General features: G+C 37.7%; 1 long non-coding RNA gene across 1 annotated transcript in view; it reads right to left on the reverse strand.

The window, feature by feature from the left end:
- LOC123001322 (uncharacterized) overlaps nucleotides 1-19,724 on the reverse strand; it is a 265,092-nt gene that overhangs the window by 3,536 nt on the left and 241,832 nt on the right. The window contains exon 5 of the long non-coding RNA XR_008958026.1: nucleotides 8,158-8,288. This is a non-coding gene — a long non-coding RNA (uncharacterized LOC123001322). The remainder of the gene's footprint in view (nucleotides 1-8,157; nucleotides 8,289-19,724) is intronic.

Genomic DNA, 19,724 nt, shown 5'->3' on the forward strand with positions numbered 1-19,724 from the left:
ACTAGCAAAGAAAGACTGACCAGTTTTATAAATGATGTTGGGGAATTTCGTGAACCATCTGGAAAAAATAAAGTTAGATTTTTATCTCACGCAATATATAGAAATAAATTCCAGATGGATTAAAGAACTAAATATAAAAGTGAAAACTATAAAATATTAGAAGAAAATACAGGATGTGTCTTTAGCATTTGGGGAATGGGAAAGATCTTCCAAAGCAAGACGTGAAACCCAGAAGCTCTGAGAGAAAAGATGGACAGATTTTCCTCCATGAAGGTTTAAAATTTCTGAACGGCCAAAGATGTCAGAAATATATCACTATTATTCTCCTTTCTGGGGAAAGGTGTCAGTGCAGTTATACAAGAGAAATGAGAGTTACAGAAGTTAGAAAGGAGTCAAATTTATCTTTTAATTACAGAAGATTGAATCTTGACCATTCAAGAAAAGCATATAAAACATAAGAAACTACTAAGAATAGTTACCTAAAATCATGCCAAAAACCCATGCTTTTCTATATATAAACAAACATTACAGAAGATACGTATTCGAAGGCAAGGTTTCCATTGTGATATAAATTAGAACCGTAGAATACATAGGAATAGACTTAGTAAATGTACAAGATCCATGTAAAGAAAACTTCAAAATGATTTTGAGGACCATCAATGGATAATTTAACAAACCGGTTATATTTCTATTGGGGAGTGGTTAGATGCCTTGGTATTTTAAAAAGTATTAATTTCTCCTAAATCGATCTATAAATTTAACACAATCTCCACAATGACAGCAATAAGATTTTAATTTTAAATGACTACCCATGAAAATTCTAAAGATTTTATGATAAAATAAGCATGAAAGAATACCTGGAAAATATTAAAAGTAAAGAAAAAATGAGAAAGAGCTTTAAGTATATTTAAATATATTACAGAGCTACAATAACCAAGAGAATTCAATTCTGTCCGGCGGAAAAATGGAAAAGAATAACGTCACGAAATAAACTGAAGTACATAAGGATTTTGATATATGATAAATCATGAGCGGGGGGTGATAAAGTATTGTAAGTGGCTTAAGGTTTTTAAAATATCAAATTAAATACCTACCTCAATTTTTATATCCAAAACATTTCCAGATGGATCAAAGAATTAAACATTCAAAGTCAAAGGAAACGTAAATGCAATGATGAGAATGTTTTCTAAGCAAGATACAAAACCAGAAACCATAGGCAATTAATAAATTTCAACTTGTAAAATTAAAAAGTTTTAGCATCATAAAAATACCGTAAGTGAATTCAAAAAATGAACAATGAACTGGGTAAGTACTCTTGTAACAAACGTAACAAAGCATTAGTTTTCTTAATGAGCAAACAGCTCTTACAAATAAGAAAAAAAAATCCTTTGGAAAAATAAACAAAAGATATATGATTCAATGCAAAAGGAATAGTCAAGGAAATGTAAATCAAACCACAATGAAATACCATTTTTCAAATGCAAACGAAACCACAAGATACCATTTTTCAATTGTCAGGTTGGCAAAGATTCAAAAATGTTTTAGGATGCTGCATTAGAGGGGCTCAAGGGAAGCAGGAATTCTTACTCATTGCTAGTGAGGATATAAATTGGAAGATGATTTGGCAGTATCAGTCAGAATTAAAAATACATTTGTCATCTGACCCAGCAACTCAACTTCTAAGGAAGTATCCTACAGAAGGAAGTATCCTACAGAAGGAAGTATCCTACAGACAATGTGCACAAAAATGCGTGTGTAAGACTGTTCAAAGCAGTATTTTCTAAAGCAGCAGCATGGTGTCCACCATAGGGTCATTATTAAATTATGAAATATCCATACTACATAACATGGTGTAGCTTTTTAAGGGAATAAAGTAGATCCATAAGTGCTGATAAGAAACAGCCACTTTAATATTTTATTAGGTAAAACAAAGGAGCAAACCGTGAGGTTAGTATGTCACTCTTTCTATAAATGTTATTCATACCTTTCCAAGTGACTGGTAAACCTACAAAATGATCCCCAAGTTTCTGATGATCATAGACATTCCCACTTTTTCTGTTTGTTTTTTTTTTTTTTAGGTTTTATACTTTTCATAGTTTGAAAGTCTTAAGTATTCATTACTTTAGTGATTTTAAAAATAATTTTTTAAAGATTTTTTTATTTATTTATTCGACATAGATAGAGACAGCCAGCGAGAGAAGGAACACAAGCAGGGGGAGTGGGAGAGGAAGAAGCAGGCTCATAGTGGAAGAGCCTGATGTGGGGCTCGATCCCATAACGCCGGGATCACGCCCTGAGCCGAACGCAGACGCTTAACCGCTGTGCCACCCAGGTGCCCCTAAAAATAATTATTAATAAAAAGAAACCTCACCAACTTAAAGAGCCTTCTGCCATGTAGAGACGCTCTGATATCATTTTGCAAATAAAGCAAAAACACATCAATCATTTTCGCCCAAGAAAATATAGACTTTGCCATTATAATTAAGAACATCTTTAGACGCTTTAGGTGAATCAACAGTTTAAACCATGTCAGATTCTGCTTGCCTTATGAAGCCTCAAACCCTGGGAAATTAAATAATGAATAGATCTATAAGACCACAGAGAAATCAAACTGAGCAAAATGAGTCACCGGGTCTTGATGAGTAGCATGGAGACTACTTTGCAATGGCCAGTCTGATACTTTCACGCCCCCTTACATTTACGAAGCCACCAAAACAAACAACAGAGGAATTTCACAATTGAATTACAGAGTCGAACTGATTTTCCCAGGAGAGAGAGCGAGCTGAAGGAGCCCTGAAGGAAAAGTCAGAAAGAATCTGTGCATCTGTTCCCAAGTCCGCATTCGTAGTCCATCTAACTTGTGTCTGTAAGCTTTTTAGATTTTTGTCAAATATTTACTAAACTTACAGTTCATCGTGTAAGTGATCAAATGGATCATATGCAAATCTGATCACATTATTGAGGAAAACAAAAATTCCTAAACCAACCATATGTCAGATATGATATAGTCTTTGTATCCAAACTAAGAATTTTGGGCAAGGAAACTTGAATCTACAAGACAAAATATGTTTTCTCTGTGGATGCTGTTGTTCAGCGTCTGCCAAGTGTAGAGCTGGAGAATTCAGATGGTTGTGGTTCTGGGATCTTGGGGATTGTTTCTACCTTCTGGCAAAGAATGTTCTTCCTTATTATTCAAAGGTTCCCATATGACCTGAATGACAGCTAACAGCTGGGTCAAAAGCTATAATTATTTCATCAGCTCTTGGTTTCAACTAACTTCTAGAACTTGTGGGGTTTTTTGGTATCTCACTTCAACCTCTTTCCTGAACTCCATACCTGGATTTGCATCTCCTCCATCTGCTCTGCAAGCATCTCACACTCAGTCTATACAGAATACGTATCTAACCACACCCCACTCCCAATAGTCTCCCCTCCCGGTGTTCCATGTAATGGCTAGCAACATCACCAGCCACGCAGGCACTCACACTAAACTGGAGATATCCTTGACCCTCTGCTCTTCTTTCTCATCCTTCCTACCCAAGTAATCCCTTCATTCTTCCAGGGAGGCCGCTCATAATTTCTTTAAGTCTTTAACCTGCCCTCTCTTTTTCAACTGCTACTGCCCTCTTTTAGTGTCTCATCATTTCTTGCATCAGTGACTGTTGTCATTTCCCAACTGGCCCTTCGATCTCCTGATTAATCCCCCATAAATATTCCAAACTGCATTCAGAGCTGTTCCAAAATGCACAATGGATCATGTGTCTCTTCTATTTAAAATGATGATGTCTCATTGCCAACAGGATCAAGCATAAGGTCCCAGGAATTCATTGAAGACCTTTCACAAGCTGGCCCTAACTTGACTTTTCAACTTTTTCCCATCACTGTGCACACACGCAGCCACACACACTCACACACACACACAAACACACACCCCTCTTCCACCATAACATAGTACTCATGCTCCCCTAAACTTGTCATTATCTTTTACATAACAATGTAAGTTTGCATACTTTGCTATTTCTTTTCTCAGCGATGCCATACCATTCTATCAGGGACTCTTTGTCTGTTCAGCCCTCACCTCTCTTTGGGCGGCCCATTTTGCCATCCAGAGTTAATGGCTAAGGGGAGGAAGAAAAATACCATCAGCCAAGATTGTTCTGCACCTATGGGAACCCTAGGAGAGTGAGCACAGGTATTGACTGAGAGTAGAGAATGCTCTAGTCACTTATCATGGTCCCAGACTAGAGGCTACGGGAGAAGCAGCGGGTCAGTGATTCTCAGAAGCTTTCCTCTCTTTTTCTCAAGTCTTCTCAGCTTCCAGAACTAAGCGACTATCCTCCCTTACTGTGTATTCATAGCACTTTGTACTTGTCTCTGTCCCAGTGTTTATCATAATATATGTAATGATTTGTTTATGTGTCTGTCTCTCCCATGCCTATGAGCTGTTTGAGGGCATAGGCCATGTCTTATATTCTATCATAAAACCACACAGCTCCAGACATACTGAAATTTTGTCTGTTCCCAAAAAAACAAGTTTTAATCTGTCTTGTGGACCAGCAACCCTCCCAAAAAAACAAGTTTTAATCTGTCTTGTGGACCAGCAACCCTCACCCTGGCTCTTTCTTTTTATTTGGATTCCAGCTTAAATGCAAGGTCCTCAGAAAGCCCATCACTTTTTGCCTTCCTCAATGATCTCCAGCACATCAATCTTTATTTTTTTTCCTAGCATTTTTCACTAGGCAAAATTATCTTTACTTCGTAAGTTTATTTACTATCTATCCTACCTGTAATGAAAATATAAAGGTCAAGTGTATCTGTCTTATTCACCTCTGTCCCAGCGGCTAGCACAGAGTAGCCGCTCAGAAATAACTGTTGAGTGCATTTTTTTTTGTGCTTATTTATACCTTTAATTCTTTTATGAAACTAATATTATACTTTTTATGTATATATTCTACTTTGTTCATTTATTACCATTTCCTGAGCTTTTTGTAAAGTTAACTATTCTTTGAGAACATGATGCTTACCTACTCTTCTCTGTGAACGTAGAAAAAACCTAATCACCCGGGGCACCTGGGTGGCTCAGTCGGTCAAGCATCTGCCTTTGGCTCAGGTCATGATCCCAGGGTCCTGAGATCGAGCTCTGCCTGGGGCTCCTTGCTCAGCCGGGAGTCTGCTTCTCCCTTTCTCTCTCCCTCTGCCCCTCCTCCGCCCCAGTTAGTGCTCTCTCAATTAAATGAATAAATTATTTTAAAAAGAGGAAAGAAAGAAAGAAAGAAAGAAAGAAAGAAAGAAAGAAAGAAGAAGAAGAAGAAGAAGAAAAAGAAAGAAAGAAAGAAAGAAAGAAAGAAAGAAAGAAAGAAAGAAAGAAAGAAAGAAAGAAAAGAGGGAGGGAGGGAAGGAGGAAGGGAGGGAGGGAGGGAGGAAGCACCCAATCACCAAACACCATAGGCTTTCCCAGCCATCGTCCTCCTTGACACTCTGCCTTTGGTGCTGTGGAATGCCTCTTCTTTGTGGCTTCCTCCACTCCTGTGGTGATGTGAGACCCTCACTTCTGATTCTCATACTCCCTCATTGTCGGTTCCTCCTCCACCCATGGGTGTGTTGACTCTTGCACTCTCTAAATGTGTAAGTTCTATCTTGTCCATCAGGCCTCGTCCCTCCCTTTGTAGTTTCGCTCTTATCAATGATCCCTTAAGTCTCTATTGCCAGCTTTTCCCCAAGCTTCTCTTCCACATTTCCATGTAGATGCTCTTCTGCCTCTTCCAGATCAACATGTCCACAACTGGATTCAAAACATGCCCTCTTCCAAATCAGTTCCTTTTCCTGAACCTTCTATTTCCATTAATAGAACTACGATCCTTCCAGCCATTTTGGCTCAAACTAAGTTGTCATCTTTGATTGACTTTCCTCATTCACACATTTGCTGAATCTTCTTTTTTTTGTTTTGCATAATGAATATAATTTTATTGCTTTTCTCTGATTATATAATTCATATGTGTTCCATGTAATGATTCAAACATTCAGAAAACTAAAAGGAAGAGGGTAAAAATCACAAGGAACTCCAATCCCTTAAATACAATGTTCGTCATTAATAATTTGGAAGTCAAATTTTTGTGACTCTTTTATTTCAGATAGAAAAATGATAGATGATATCTGGGTAGATAAATAAGTTTACATAAATAAGATAAATAGGCTAATTAAATCTTTAAAATAAAAACCATAGAAAGAGTTGCAAAAATTGTGGCTTCATTTAAATTTGTATGATGAACAAATTCAGCCCTCAGACTTGTATGTATGAAGGCATATATCATCTCACACACAAAAATGAAAAAATGTCTATGTTTTAGGCCTTTTGTGAGTTTGAAGCCTGGACCAAATGGTGCCCCTGTGGTAAACTCTGGAATTGGGACCTTATTTTATTCATCTTTTTATGCCCCATGGAGACCCTCATGGTTACATGTGGAGCAATTTTTTGCTCTGTGAATGATCAATGGCATCAACAAATATCTTTTAATACCTACCATACACGAGCCACTGCTAGCTATGTGAGAGATACATACATGAATGAGACATTCCCCTTGCTTTTGAGGAAATTTATATCCATAATCTTCCCCCCAAAATGCCATTATTACCTCCATAAACTTCACTCCCTCCCGCCTATCTTCATGCCTGTGAAGGGTTCCTTTTGGTTCTCTATGGGTCTTGGGTAGAACCTGAAGTCCCTGGCCTTGCTCCCAACATGCACTTTGAAATATGAGAGGGGATGCAAAAAAGAAAGGAGATCTGAGAGTACTGATTTAAAAGGAATGAACGTTGTTTGTTTTTTGAAAACATGTTTTGTAGGTTGATGGCTCTTGATCACTGTAGGATGGCCACCGTGGGGTCCCTCGACATGGCAAGAGCTCCTCTTGGTCATATAATGATTTTGGCTGTAATCTGCTGCCTTCTTTTCAAAGAATGCAGCTATCTGCAGAGGCTTCTGTCTGAACTCAGCCATATTTCTAGGCTCAAAGTGGTGGGACACCATTCATGTGAAAGCACCATGGGAGACTTAAAAGCACCATGTGGACCTTCAGGATAATCCAAAGTGTATTCCCAGCAGATGTCCAAGGCAGAAGATGCTCATTTGTTACATGTAAGGGAGCAGGGAGATTTATCTTTACACCTTCACTGGCCTGAAAGGAAGAACGCTTGGGGCCATCACATTCTAGCTATCTCAATTATAGCAAAACAGTCTTAGAAGGAGGCCAGGCCTGCTCTACGCTCAAAGATCATAATCTCTCCTTAAGATTTTGCAAATACTTTTCAAAAAGCTTAAAACTTTGCTGAAGCAATACACGGCATGAAAGTCTTAGAGAAAATGCTAGCTTGGAGAACATGTCAGTCATTTTTAAGAGCAGATGTCCACCACTTCTCTCTTTGGGGGGAGCAGCCCATTAAGCCGCATGCTGCTGAATCAGATGTGACAAAAAGTTCAGTCAGCCCAGTTTATTTTGGCTTGCGAGTCAGCAGCCACGAGTGGGCCATGGCTGGTATTTCTGGATCTGCTGTTGCTTCTACTTTAGAGACTGTTGAGTCAGACCTGACTGAACTCACAGACATCTCTGGTTCTGCTGCACACGTGTGCCTCTTCACGGCCCGACTGTGGGCGATCTATAGCATTCTGGTAACTTGTGTTTTAAAATTGCACACCTACCTGCACAGATGTAAAATCAGCACCAAGCAAAATAAGCTTACCCCCGAATCTTTGTATTCTGTGTGCTTCCACAGAAGACTAAACACCCAGGCGCTGATCCATTTATTGTACGGTACATGTCATCTCTGGGGGTGACAGCCATATTCATCAAAGCTCCAATCCCTCGAAAGGGATAACGTTCAGGAAATATTTGAACGGCTATCAGAGAATTCATCCTTGCCTTATGGCTTTTCTAAAACTTAATAAAAAATCCTGTTTCAATCAGAATCTTCCAAAGAATACAGACCTCATTTCTCCAACTTCTTGGAGAAGCCAAAGCAAACATCAACTATTATAATTTCTATATTTTAGCTTCAAGTGCCTCACTTAGTGTCATCCTGTTGACTTCCTTTCAGATGTTGTCCACACAGGATTTTACGCAAGATAGATTCTGCTCTATATTTGTACTTTGAGTCACATACCTCTGGAGTGTTTGAGCTTGAAGCGATGTTAGATCTCCTTACTGCTTTAAAGTGAAGAAATAAAAGCTGGAAGAAGAGCAGGGTCGTCCTAGATACACTCTAGTGAATGGGAAATTTGAGACCAAAATGACCTATACAAAAAAGCAAAATAAAAACAAAAATATACAACAAAACAAAAAATTAAACATGGTTAGTTATCTAATAACACTTAATATCTATAATAACCTAAAAATAATCTCACCTGCCCAACATTTTAGAGTTTACACAATGTTTTCACATCAGTTGTTTCAATCCTCACAACTGCTCTAGAAACAATTTTTTTTTGTCTTAACCAAATGAGGAAATGAGCACGCAGAGTGGTCAGAACACTTGCAAAGGTCAGGATTTGGGGTCTGCACAGGGGCTCAGGTCCAAAGCTTCTGATTCCCAGGCCAGCATGCTTTGTGGAATGATTTTATTCCAACAGTAAGCAGGACTGCCCATAAAGCAACTTAAACATCTAAATAGATTTGCTTTTCCAATTGGTCTGAAATTTTCCAAATTTCGCTTTGACCAGCAAAATTGTCCTAATGTCCCTGGAAGTGGGTCCAAAGCCACGTATCCATAAAACGACAGCTGTCAGCATAATCAGAATGGGATGAAACTCCTACTCTATTTCTTTGGCCCCTAAACTGGTTTGCTCCCAGCAGCTTCCATCCTCAGGAGTATTCAAGTAATGTGACTGCCTCTTCCCCAAGAGAGATTGGTATTGTGCATATTTGTTCAAAGACAACTGTTGCTGTTGTTTCTGTGGTACTGGGATTAATTATGTTGGAGTGTTTTCTTCTGATTGTCTCCTTTTCTATATTTAATGGAGCTGGGAAAGATAAAACTCAATTTTCCTTTTTCCCACACAGAAACCCTTTCCACGTTTTCTAAAACAAGTAAGATAATAAAAGAAAGGCACAGTGACAGGGAAGATGTGGGGGTTTTTTACAGAAGGCCATTTGAGTTTCCCTGACAGACTTCTCCCTTCCCTCTCCTCCCCTTCCCTTCCAGGCTCTTCCCTTTCATAGGAGCACTTTAGGTCATGAGGACAGGACTCTGCAGCAGGTAAAAGTAGAACTAAAACAGTAAGTCTTCCTTTCTCTTCTTTCTCTGACTTCTTCATTTGCATAAATTAAAACCCATTCTAAACTGGCTTCTTTCCTTTGGCATGAAAGTAAGTTCTTCAAGTACTCATTAAATGCCCAGTCATCTCATCCCCCTGTTTTCGGTTCCCTTAACTTTTTGTCCCTCAACTTCTCATGGATATCCCTTGTCAGACTGGTAGGATTTTTTTTTTTTTTCTGTGAAACCTGGTAACCTTGGAAAGTCTGAACTGCATCCAAAAGGAATTCATTACTGAGTGGGGGTGACTTTGACTTTCATGAAAATGAATGCTCCGAAATCATCAGCTTCAGAAAATAATTCATTATACTTTTTTTTTTTTTTTTGGTGGTGGGATGGATAAAGTACCTTTCATAAAAGCACCTCTTGTATGAGTATCCTGCGTGACCTATCTCTTATGAAAGAAAATGTTAGGACAGTCAGCTATTTGGAAACATTGTACGTGCAAGCTTTTATGCTGACTTTCAGTGAGAACAAGATGAATCATGAATACTTAAAATTCTTTCCCCATGGTTCTGCTTGAATCCTGGTTTAATTGTTTCAGAGTATGCACCTGGGAGACGCTGTATACAGTATGGGTTTGGAAGTTGGAGCTTCCAAAAATTGTCCAGCTTAGTGGCCAGTGGGAAGGTAGTTCCCTAGAAATTTCATCTCAGAACTCTCCTGTCTCATTATTTGGGCAGATACTTTCATGTCTTTCTTCTCCCAAAGCAAAAGAACACTGACCACTAGCCCCATTATGTTTAAAAAGTTTTTAAAGATTTTTCCTTAATTTAGAAAAATTACATAAAACAACTGAGGATAAGATGTGTGCATCTAGTGCCCAGCTCAAAATAATTTTAATATTTTGCCACATTTGCTTTAGATTTTTTCATGTTAAATACATAAATAAAGTAGGGAGTAAGTAAAAATCCTCTTCGTACTCCTACTCAATTGTAGTCTTCTTTCTCTCTCTCTCTAGAAAGAAAAAAATTTGGGATATAATCTCCCAGTCCACGTATTTATATCTTTGCTACTTTTCTTTAAATATTATGTAATATTTGAAGCAGATAATTCTAACTGCCCACATAATCACTGCCACATTGCTCTTTACCATTCTATCAGAACCTTGATCCTGTCCAGGAAGCAATGGGTCAGGAGGATCTACACACACACACACACACACACACACACACACACACACACACACCAGTCTCTGGCGCAGCGAAGGAGTGGAGGGATAAGTAGGAAAGAATGTGACCTAGTTTGGGTCAAGAAGCTTTATGCAGAAGTTTAGAAAGTGAGGTTTCTAAGAAAACCGTTGTTTTCTTGGTAACAGGGGATATATTCAGATTCAGATCTGAGGCATGGGTGCAATGTGTGATATGGAAGCTACCATCTTGTCATCTTGGGGATGGAAGAGAGGGAGATAGAATGAGCAATGAGCTTTGAAAAAAGATGCTGGCTGCAGGTTTGAGCCCCTCTGAAAATAATTTTTTGAGTTCTCCAGCAAAGGTGGACTAATTAAACATATTTAGACATGTACATACGCTGTTCCCTTTCTGGACCAGACCTGGTTAATTGTACAAGTACACACAAATTATATTTGACCTCTATCCACTTGATACATATATATAGTTTATTTACTTTTCAACTTATTTTCCACCCATTTTTTCCCATGGATATTTAGATTGTGTCTAACTTTTCACCATTATCAGTGATGCTGTTTTGCACAACTCTATGGACTCACTTGTACAAGAGTTTCTCTAGGATGTATGTTAGATATAGACTCTAATGGGTCTTTTGAGATTCTTAATTTGGGTCTAAATGGCTTTTTGAAAATATAATTATTTGTGAATTTGGATGCAGGTGGGTAATGGCAGCCTCTGGGACTCTTTAAACTATATGATGTCACATGTCCTTTTTGGTTTTTTTTTTACCATATTTATTAAGCTTCTGACAAAAGCAGAAACTAAGATTTAAGAATATATAGAAACTGCAGTAACTGAGTAAAAAAGGAAAAAAGATTTGGATTTCCACCAGCTCTATGACAATTCCTTCTGTTACTCCCCTTTTGTCATGAAACTCTACACCAGGTTGTTTCAACTAGGGTGCTATTGACATTTGGAGCTAGATTTTTCTTTGTTGCAGGGCCTATCCTGTGCATTATAGGATGTTTATGTAGTAGCCTCTCTGGCCTCTACTCACTAGATGCCACTAGCACACCGGTCGTGACCACCAAAAATAACTCTAGACATCGCCAAATGTCCCTGGGGGTGGGGAGGGTGCAAAATCACGTGGTTAGGAGCTTCTGCTCTACAACAACTAAATATTATGGTACTTAGGATCAATATGAACAAAGAATCCCATGGAGGCAATGGCAGACCATGAAATTTTTTTAATGGTCATTTCAGTCCAATCAAGAAGCCTACTATAGTACTGGTTTCAGTAAACCTATATTTCCAGTCCTTAAGTTGGGGAAATTAATGTTGGATATTTATAATACTTTTGTAAAATAAACATATAAGGAATAATAATAATAATATAATTTCATTTATACTATGCAGAGAATTCTCCTAAATGTTTTAGATATGCCTGCTTGTTTAATCTTCACAATCTACTTGTGATATACGTACTATTTTGTACCCATTTGACAGATGAGAAAACTGAGGTGCAAGAAAGTGAAGATTTGTTCAAGGTATGTGCACTTACCACCATGTTATAGATGAATAAACTGAAACAGAGATTAAGAAAGCTAGCAAGGATCTCATAGTATTAAACTCTGAGGTGATATATTCAATGTGGATTAATACGGTTACACGCATGAACATGATACAACTTAAAACTATACTGTCAAAGCTACTTAGCATTAGGGATTTGGATCTCTTAAGAGGAAATAGTTACTGCTTTTGCAAATATAGAAAAATTAGATTTTGTAATTTGTCATTAGAAGATTATATTTATGTCTAAGTTTTAACATTTCCATTTTCTTCCTCTTTCTCTTTCCTCCCTAACTCCCCACATTTTTTCCCAGTAAGGATTTGGGTAAGGGAGTTAACTGGATGTATAAAGCCAACTACCTATAAAATAATATATTATAGTTGTATAATATATGATAAAACCTTCTGGGAACATAAGAGGGATTCAGAAATGATTTAAAAAAAAAAATCCTAGAAGGACCTACACATTGCCATGAGAAGACTGCACACGAGAAATTGGCTCTCTCAAAGGAAGCCTGGTCAGTTACACAGTTCTGATGGCCCATTAGAGAAAAACCAACCCATTACTCAAGAGGAAGTACACTGTTCTTGGTGCTAAGATCAGACAGGAATTGCTCCCATCGTGCCTGTCAAAGTTACTTGGTGCAATGTTTTGAACGGCATCATCAGCATTCAAACAAGAAATCCAGGGATGAGTTTCCCATCTGGGTAAGCCCAGCTCAGGAAGGCACATTGTCAATTATGCGTTGTCCTTTTTATGCTGACTATATTTTGGTTCTGTCATGAAGAAATCTAGAGCCATCCAAATATCAAAGTATACAAGAATTTTGTACACGATCCTGACCTGATTGTATTTTTTTCCAGATTCTTTGGAATCGTTATTAAATTCCATTTGACACCTCTATTATAAATATTCAGACAAATATACTTATTTTGAAATGTACTTTCTTTTTTAAGTTTTGAAAATTCCTGATTGTGCCTGTTCTCCCGAACTACTATATTGAGCCATCGTAGGGTCACTGTGGTTTGTGCTACTAACTTAATAGTGATTTATGTAACTTTATTCGCCAAGCCTGCGCAGTTGCTTATATTCTGTAAGGCTCAGGGCACTTTATAAATTAATAATTTTTAAAAAGCCTACAATAATAGTTGCAAAACCAGCAAAACCTGCAGTGGGCAGATTTCACTTTCTGTTTCAAATTGCTAGCATAGGTCTCTTAACAACCAGAACAATGGTGAGGGTTATAATGGTTTTTCGTGCATTACAACTTTAAAAGAAGATTCAGCAGAGTAGGTCGAAGGAGAAATAGCTGAAACTTCCAGTTCCTGTTGTAATTCTGAAAGTACTAACATTTATTATTAGTAATATTAATATTATTATTATTATCATTACAAATAGTGAAAGTAGGAATGCATAAATAAAGTCTGCCCCAGGGGCAGCCTGAAGCTATATTCCAGCAAGTTACTGTGCTTCAGTATTATGAGAATTTTTATCCATCATCAATAAAAAATGAGCATAGCAGTTATTATGGCAGTTCCATAGTCAAGACTGTTACTGCTATTACATCTTTTAGTAAAAGGGTGATACACTCTCCATTATACAATGTCAACTCATCCACCTTTCCGACATTAAAGTATAATGTACAATCTTTACATGGATTCTTCCCCAGTGAAGTCACATTTCCACGAACTTGGGGCAAGGACACATTGGGGCTAAATTAACTGTGGGCAGAAAGTAAAGTAAATTACATTTTTTATAAACCAACAGCAGCACTGGGCTACTTCCATTCCTTTTTCAGAAAGGAATGAAGTTGAAAGAAATTTGACAAAATAAATATTTTACAGTGCAAGCCTATGCTCACCAGTGGTGGAATTATGCCAGATCAATGCCCTTGATGCTCCGCTGGGCACAATCTCTGGAACCACATATGAAGCAAATACTTCTCTAGCCCCAAACCCTCCAGTACCACAGATATGAGTAAGCAGTCTGAGTAGACTGTCTGGCTGCGGCAGCCATCTTTCCAGCAGCATGGCAGTTGGGGTTGGGTTCTCAGTACATCAAAGTCCCCCTCTTTATATGCTGATTTTTTTTCTTCCCCTAAGCCCTTTTAATTGTATTTTACCCTTTCTCTAACCCTAACTACTCTTGCTTATAGTCATCAATGGGATATAAAAGCTTCACGGTTAACTGACCAAAGCATACATGTGGGAAATTTGAGAAGACCAAGATATGGAACAGAAAACCCCAGTCAAGCCCAGCCTCTGGCCCTCCTTAGATGTCTTACTTTGGGAAAATATCTTCCCTACTTTTTAATAGATAGTTTTTGGGTATCTGACCAGCTCAAAATGATTCCCACTTCTCTGGGAAGCCATGCCTGTCTTGTCTGCATACTCCTTACCCATAGCTAATTGGATTTTATCTACCAGATTTTCTCCCCCAGCAGAGTTGATAAAAGGTAAGCTGTGAAAGCTTCTTTCTGCCATGTGAAAAAAGCAGGAAAAACTGATCTGCAGGAAGAAAATAACATGGTAGAAAGGAAGAGAAGAGCAAAGAAGGAAAGGAAGACTGAATCTTAATGCTTCTTAACCTAACAAGGAAGGAGGTCATCTTGGCGGCATTCCTATCCCACAGTCTTCATTGAGATCTTACCTGCGATTTGGCTGCATACCTACCCTCTGGTTCTATGAGACTCCTTATGTCTTAGTGCCAGACTTTTTTCTATTGTTTTTCTAGATTTTGTGAGTCTTTGTTACCTGTGACCACAAGAGTCCTAAGACACTCTTTGAAGTCTGGACTTTTCTTTTTCTACCATGGAACTAAAATTCCCGACCCACTATCACCATGGGTTTGTGGAAGGGGAAAGTGAGTTCATGACAATATTCTTTGTTGTTAACCACTTACAAGCTCATTCATTTGGCCAACAAATGTTTACTGGGCATCCACTATGTGTCTGACACTACCCTAGACATAAGGATAGACCACTGAGCAAATAAAATAAAATAAAATAAAATAAAATAAAATAAAATAAAATAAAATAAAAATAAAGCATTGCAAAATGGAATTTATGTTCTGAAGGAGGGAAATATAAAGTGAAAATTTAAAAAGCAAGTAAATATAATGATGACAGGTAATACAAGTCGTGTAAAGGTGGCAGGGAGTGATGGAGGTGAAGGGTTGTTATTGTAGGTAGCTTGGTTAGAGAAAGCCTCAGCAATGCAATACCATCCGAGACATGAAGCAAATTAAGGAGTGAGATAAGGAGCCATCCGGAGAACAGCATTCCAGAAGAGGGAAAAGAAATGCAAAAGCTCAGAGGAAGGTGTGGGCATATTGACTTGGGGAACACAAAGAAGACCAGAGTGACATGGTAAAAGATGGGATCAAGGAGTGGTTGCTACACTATGGTAAAGACTTCTAACTTTACTCTGAGTGAGGTGGAAAACTACTAGAGATTTTGAGGGGAGACCTGACAGGATCTGACTTCCATTTTGAAAGAATTCTTGGGACGCTGCACGAAGAACAGACAGTAAAGGGAACAAAAGAAGCAAGAACACTTATTTGGGGCCACTGCAGTGGTCCAGGGGAGTAATTTGGGTGGCTCGGGTAAGAACGGTGGCTACAGAGGAATAAGGAAGTGCCAGATTTTCATTTGATTTGAAGCCAGAAGCTCCAGGGCTTGCTGATGGTTTAAAAATGGGTTTGAGAGAAGATGCGGGTAAAGAAAGAGTAAAGATTTTGGCCAAATAGACCAATGGAGCTGATGAGTTGGGGGAAGATTACAGGATCAGAAGCTATTAAAGTGGGAAAAAAGAAGTTTCATTTTCGATATGGTAAAATTTAAACAACAATTAGACATCTAAGTAGAAAAGTGATGTAAGAAGTAAGGACTCAGATGTGAGAGTTTGGAGAGACTTCTAGACTGGAGATCTGGTTTATATTCCTGCCTTCTCCACCCCCCAACCCCCTTTCACCTCCAGAGGAGCTTCCCACTTGGACCTACTAAAAGATTGATATTTTCATTTGATGGATTAAGAATTACAATTATGGATGGCATGATACTTTAATATCAAAGTTTTTGGAAGGGAAACAAGAGAGTTTTTTAAAGCCCCAATTGACTTTCTTGGCTTTCTGTAATTAATTTGGGTGAACATATCTTTTATCTTTGAACAAAATACTACCAGCAGCAAAACATTTTATATCTATAAATATGTTTATTGGAAACACTTGGAACTTCTGAGTCAGAAAATAAATATCGAGATCATTGTAATAATATTTAACAAATTGTTCTTTGATGCATGAAATGTTGGATGAGCATATCAGTCATTGAACATTTATGCTGAGAACAACGTAATAGGGCTAAGACTAATAAAACTCAGCCCCTGCCATGAAAGGGCTTAGAGCAGAGAGCCTGAAATCTGGCATATTCCTAAGGTCAAATCAGAGCAAATGGTAAATTTGCAAAATCTGTTGTTGGTCCTTTTCCATCACCATATTCAGAATTTAATTTATCCTTATGGCACACCCGCTTTCCTACCCAATCTGTAACCCAGAGAAACTGCGTAGCAGGGCATACCCTGAAAATATATGTGAGCAAAAGAACCTATAATTGAGATGTGGAATACAGCTGAAAACCATGAAAGCAACGCAGTTTGGTGTAAAGAGCACAAAAATAAAGCCAACTACCTAATCCTGCTTAGCATGTGACTTATCCACTGTGTCATATATGATAAATTCATTTATATGGGACACTTCAATACCTCATTGACGCAAGAGAGCAATTATCCCACACCAAAGTCTCAGAAATGTCTATCTTCAATCTTTCAAAGCTTCTTCATTACTTTATGCAGCTTTGTTTTTTAATCCTTATTTTAGTGGGGTTTACCTACCCAACTCCAAAATATTTTAATGTATAATTATCACACATGACACTCAGGAGCCCGGTAAACACTGATTGGACACCAACCGTGCTGCACGCTGGTAAGACAAAGAAGAACATGCAGCCATTCTCTTCAAGCATGGAGAATCATATACACACAATACATTACAGAAATTGCAAAGGTGAATTTTTGCATGAGATATTATGAAAGCCCAGGAAAAAAAGGCACTTATCAATCCAAGAGGGTTGGTGAAGTCTTGCTTAGGGAATCTTGGAGAGGACAAGTAAGAGTTCACCAGGCCGAGACAGGAAGACCATGGGCAGGAAGGAAGATCATTCTTGTTAAATGGAGCAATAAGAAACAACAATGAGCTGGTTCCATGAGATTAAGTGTTGTTAGAATATAAATTTTGAGACAGCAAATCATGAGTGTTGTAGTCGAAGGGATAGGCTAGAGCCCAGTTATGGGGGTTTGATGTGTGAACTTAATTCTGCTCTTGCTAGGAAGCCATTCTTCCCTAAGTCAACTCAAATTCCTCTTTTTGGAAGGAGGTGGGGGTGGGTAGAGCATGTCAAACAACTAAGAACTAAATAAATGGATTTATACAGCTGTGGAGGCTTTTTTTTTTTTTTTTAACATTTCCTGATGCCTGGAGAGAAATAATGTAAAAGCCAGGAAAATAAATATTATGGAAATTAATTAATTAATTAGGATATATTTTGTTGTATTTAGAAGTCATGAGAAATAATGATACATGCTATAAGCATCTTTGAAATAATTATTAGAGATTACAATCAGAAAGCATAAATATTAAGTCAATGACCTCTGGGGTCTCTTGTAACAGTTGAAAAATTCCGATATTATGACCTTGCTTTTTTTTTTTTCCTCATGTCTGAGGAATTGCCAGAGGGGAAGTATCTCTAAAGAAGGAATTAAGAACTCAAGTCTCAGCTTGTGTTGCAACATCTTTGTTCTTAGAGCTCACTTCAGAGCAAACAGTGGGCTTCTCAGAAATGATTTCAAATTTCAGGAAAGTACATTATAAAAATCAGGAGATCAGCCAGACAAAAGCTTATAAGAAAGATGCAAATGACATAAAAGTATTAATTGAAGTAATACAACCATGCTATCAGTATATAAGGATAGATATTTATGCAAATATATTAACTACACCTCATTAGTACTTTGTATGATGTGTCTGATTCTATGACTAAATATACATTCACTAATACACATATTTTTGATCTGGTACATTTCCATTTAAAAGATCATTCCCCAAATCCTATAATTACAGAGATTGCTGACTAGTGCTATTTGAAAACTCTTTGTAGTCCAGGTTACTTATCATCATGTTGGATAAAAATAGGCAAATGTCATCTGTTCCCTTTTAAGAAATAGAGTTTCTGGCTTCATCGAACCTAATTAACTGGTTAGAGTAGCCATCCATAAAAACAGGAGCTAGCACTTCAGGGCCCATTAGCATCGCCCCATGAAGCTGTTCTCCTTCGCTGGCTGATTTTTCTCTTTCCAAGCCTAAGGATCCTGACCCGGAATGTGTGGTAGGTCCCATTCAAGTTTCCTTTTACCTTTAATTCTCTAAGTGGTAGGAGTAGGTTGCTAATGAGGTTAAATAATGGGCTGAAATCCTGGGCAGATTTTTCATTATTGTTGTTGTTCTGTGAGTTCGTGCCTTGACCCAGTTAGTTCCATCAAAATTAAGACAATGGTCAGTTGTAGTTTATAAGTTTTCTAAAAAGCACATTCTGACTTAAAAACAGAAATTCAAACACTGAATTTTAAACATTTGTCTCATAGAACACCAGTTCTCAAAAAAGGATTCCTTGAGAAACAAAGGAGAGGAGGCTCCTAGATTAACAATTGCATGTTGCATGTTGACTTTACATTTCAAGGTCAACATTTGAAAGGTTGCATGGATGGCTCACTCAAGACGAATCCTACCCATTCGCACATTAAAAGTTCTGAGAATTCTAGCAGTAAACAAACCTGCTTCCCCTTGTTTAACCAGAATAATCAAGCTTATCTGATCAAGGAAGGTTTGTTTTATTTTTATTAAATATATTGCTATTCCATGGAGTTCCACAATTTTAGAAATAAGAGATATTAAATCAGAATTTTGGAGTCTACAGTGTTCAAAATTTATTCATTTTATATATCTACAACAAATCCCATTTGACAGATAACTTGAGGGTCACGGATATCATTCCAAGACGGGCATACTCCATTTGCAGAACTCTAAGTGGCAATAAGGTTTCCTTACTTCCATTCTAAATCATCTCATTATTACCAAGAATTCTTGGTTAGTTGCTCAAAGATAGTTTCCACTACTTTATCTGGAGGCACAACAGACTTTCTACCAGATTTGGAATAGGTGAATAGTTATAACTTGATCTAATAACAAATTTCCAAATACAAGCAAAATGGAGCAATACTTACATTTTTATCACATGAAGAGTTCCAAAATAATAGTAACAAGAGGTAAAATATAATAGTAGACATTACAAATGTCATAATGAGACGTGCCAAGATAAATCCTCGTAGAGATGAGAAAAAGAATAGAGAAGCAAATTGGTAAGCAAAACTGAATCCATGAGTGCAGTTTCAGGCTGTACGTAGCAGTTACTGATAGAAAGTTCAAATCTGAATTCTGGATATTAGTACCAAAATGAGAATCATTACCTGAAAACAGAAGCTAGGGTACAGTGATCTTACTCATGAAAAAATAAAGCTGGGCATTGGAACTAGGAGGTGGGGAGCAGATAACTAATGCTAACTTATACCTGAAACTAAAGCATATAGGAATGAGGGAAGACAATGACACAC

The sequence above is a fragment of the Ursus arctos genome, unplaced genomic scaffold, assembly GCF_023065955.2.
Source record: "Ursus arctos isolate Adak ecotype North America unplaced genomic scaffold, UrsArc2.0 scaffold_7, whole genome shotgun sequence".
NCBI lineage: Eukaryota > Metazoa > Chordata > Mammalia > Carnivora > Ursidae > Ursus > Ursus arctos.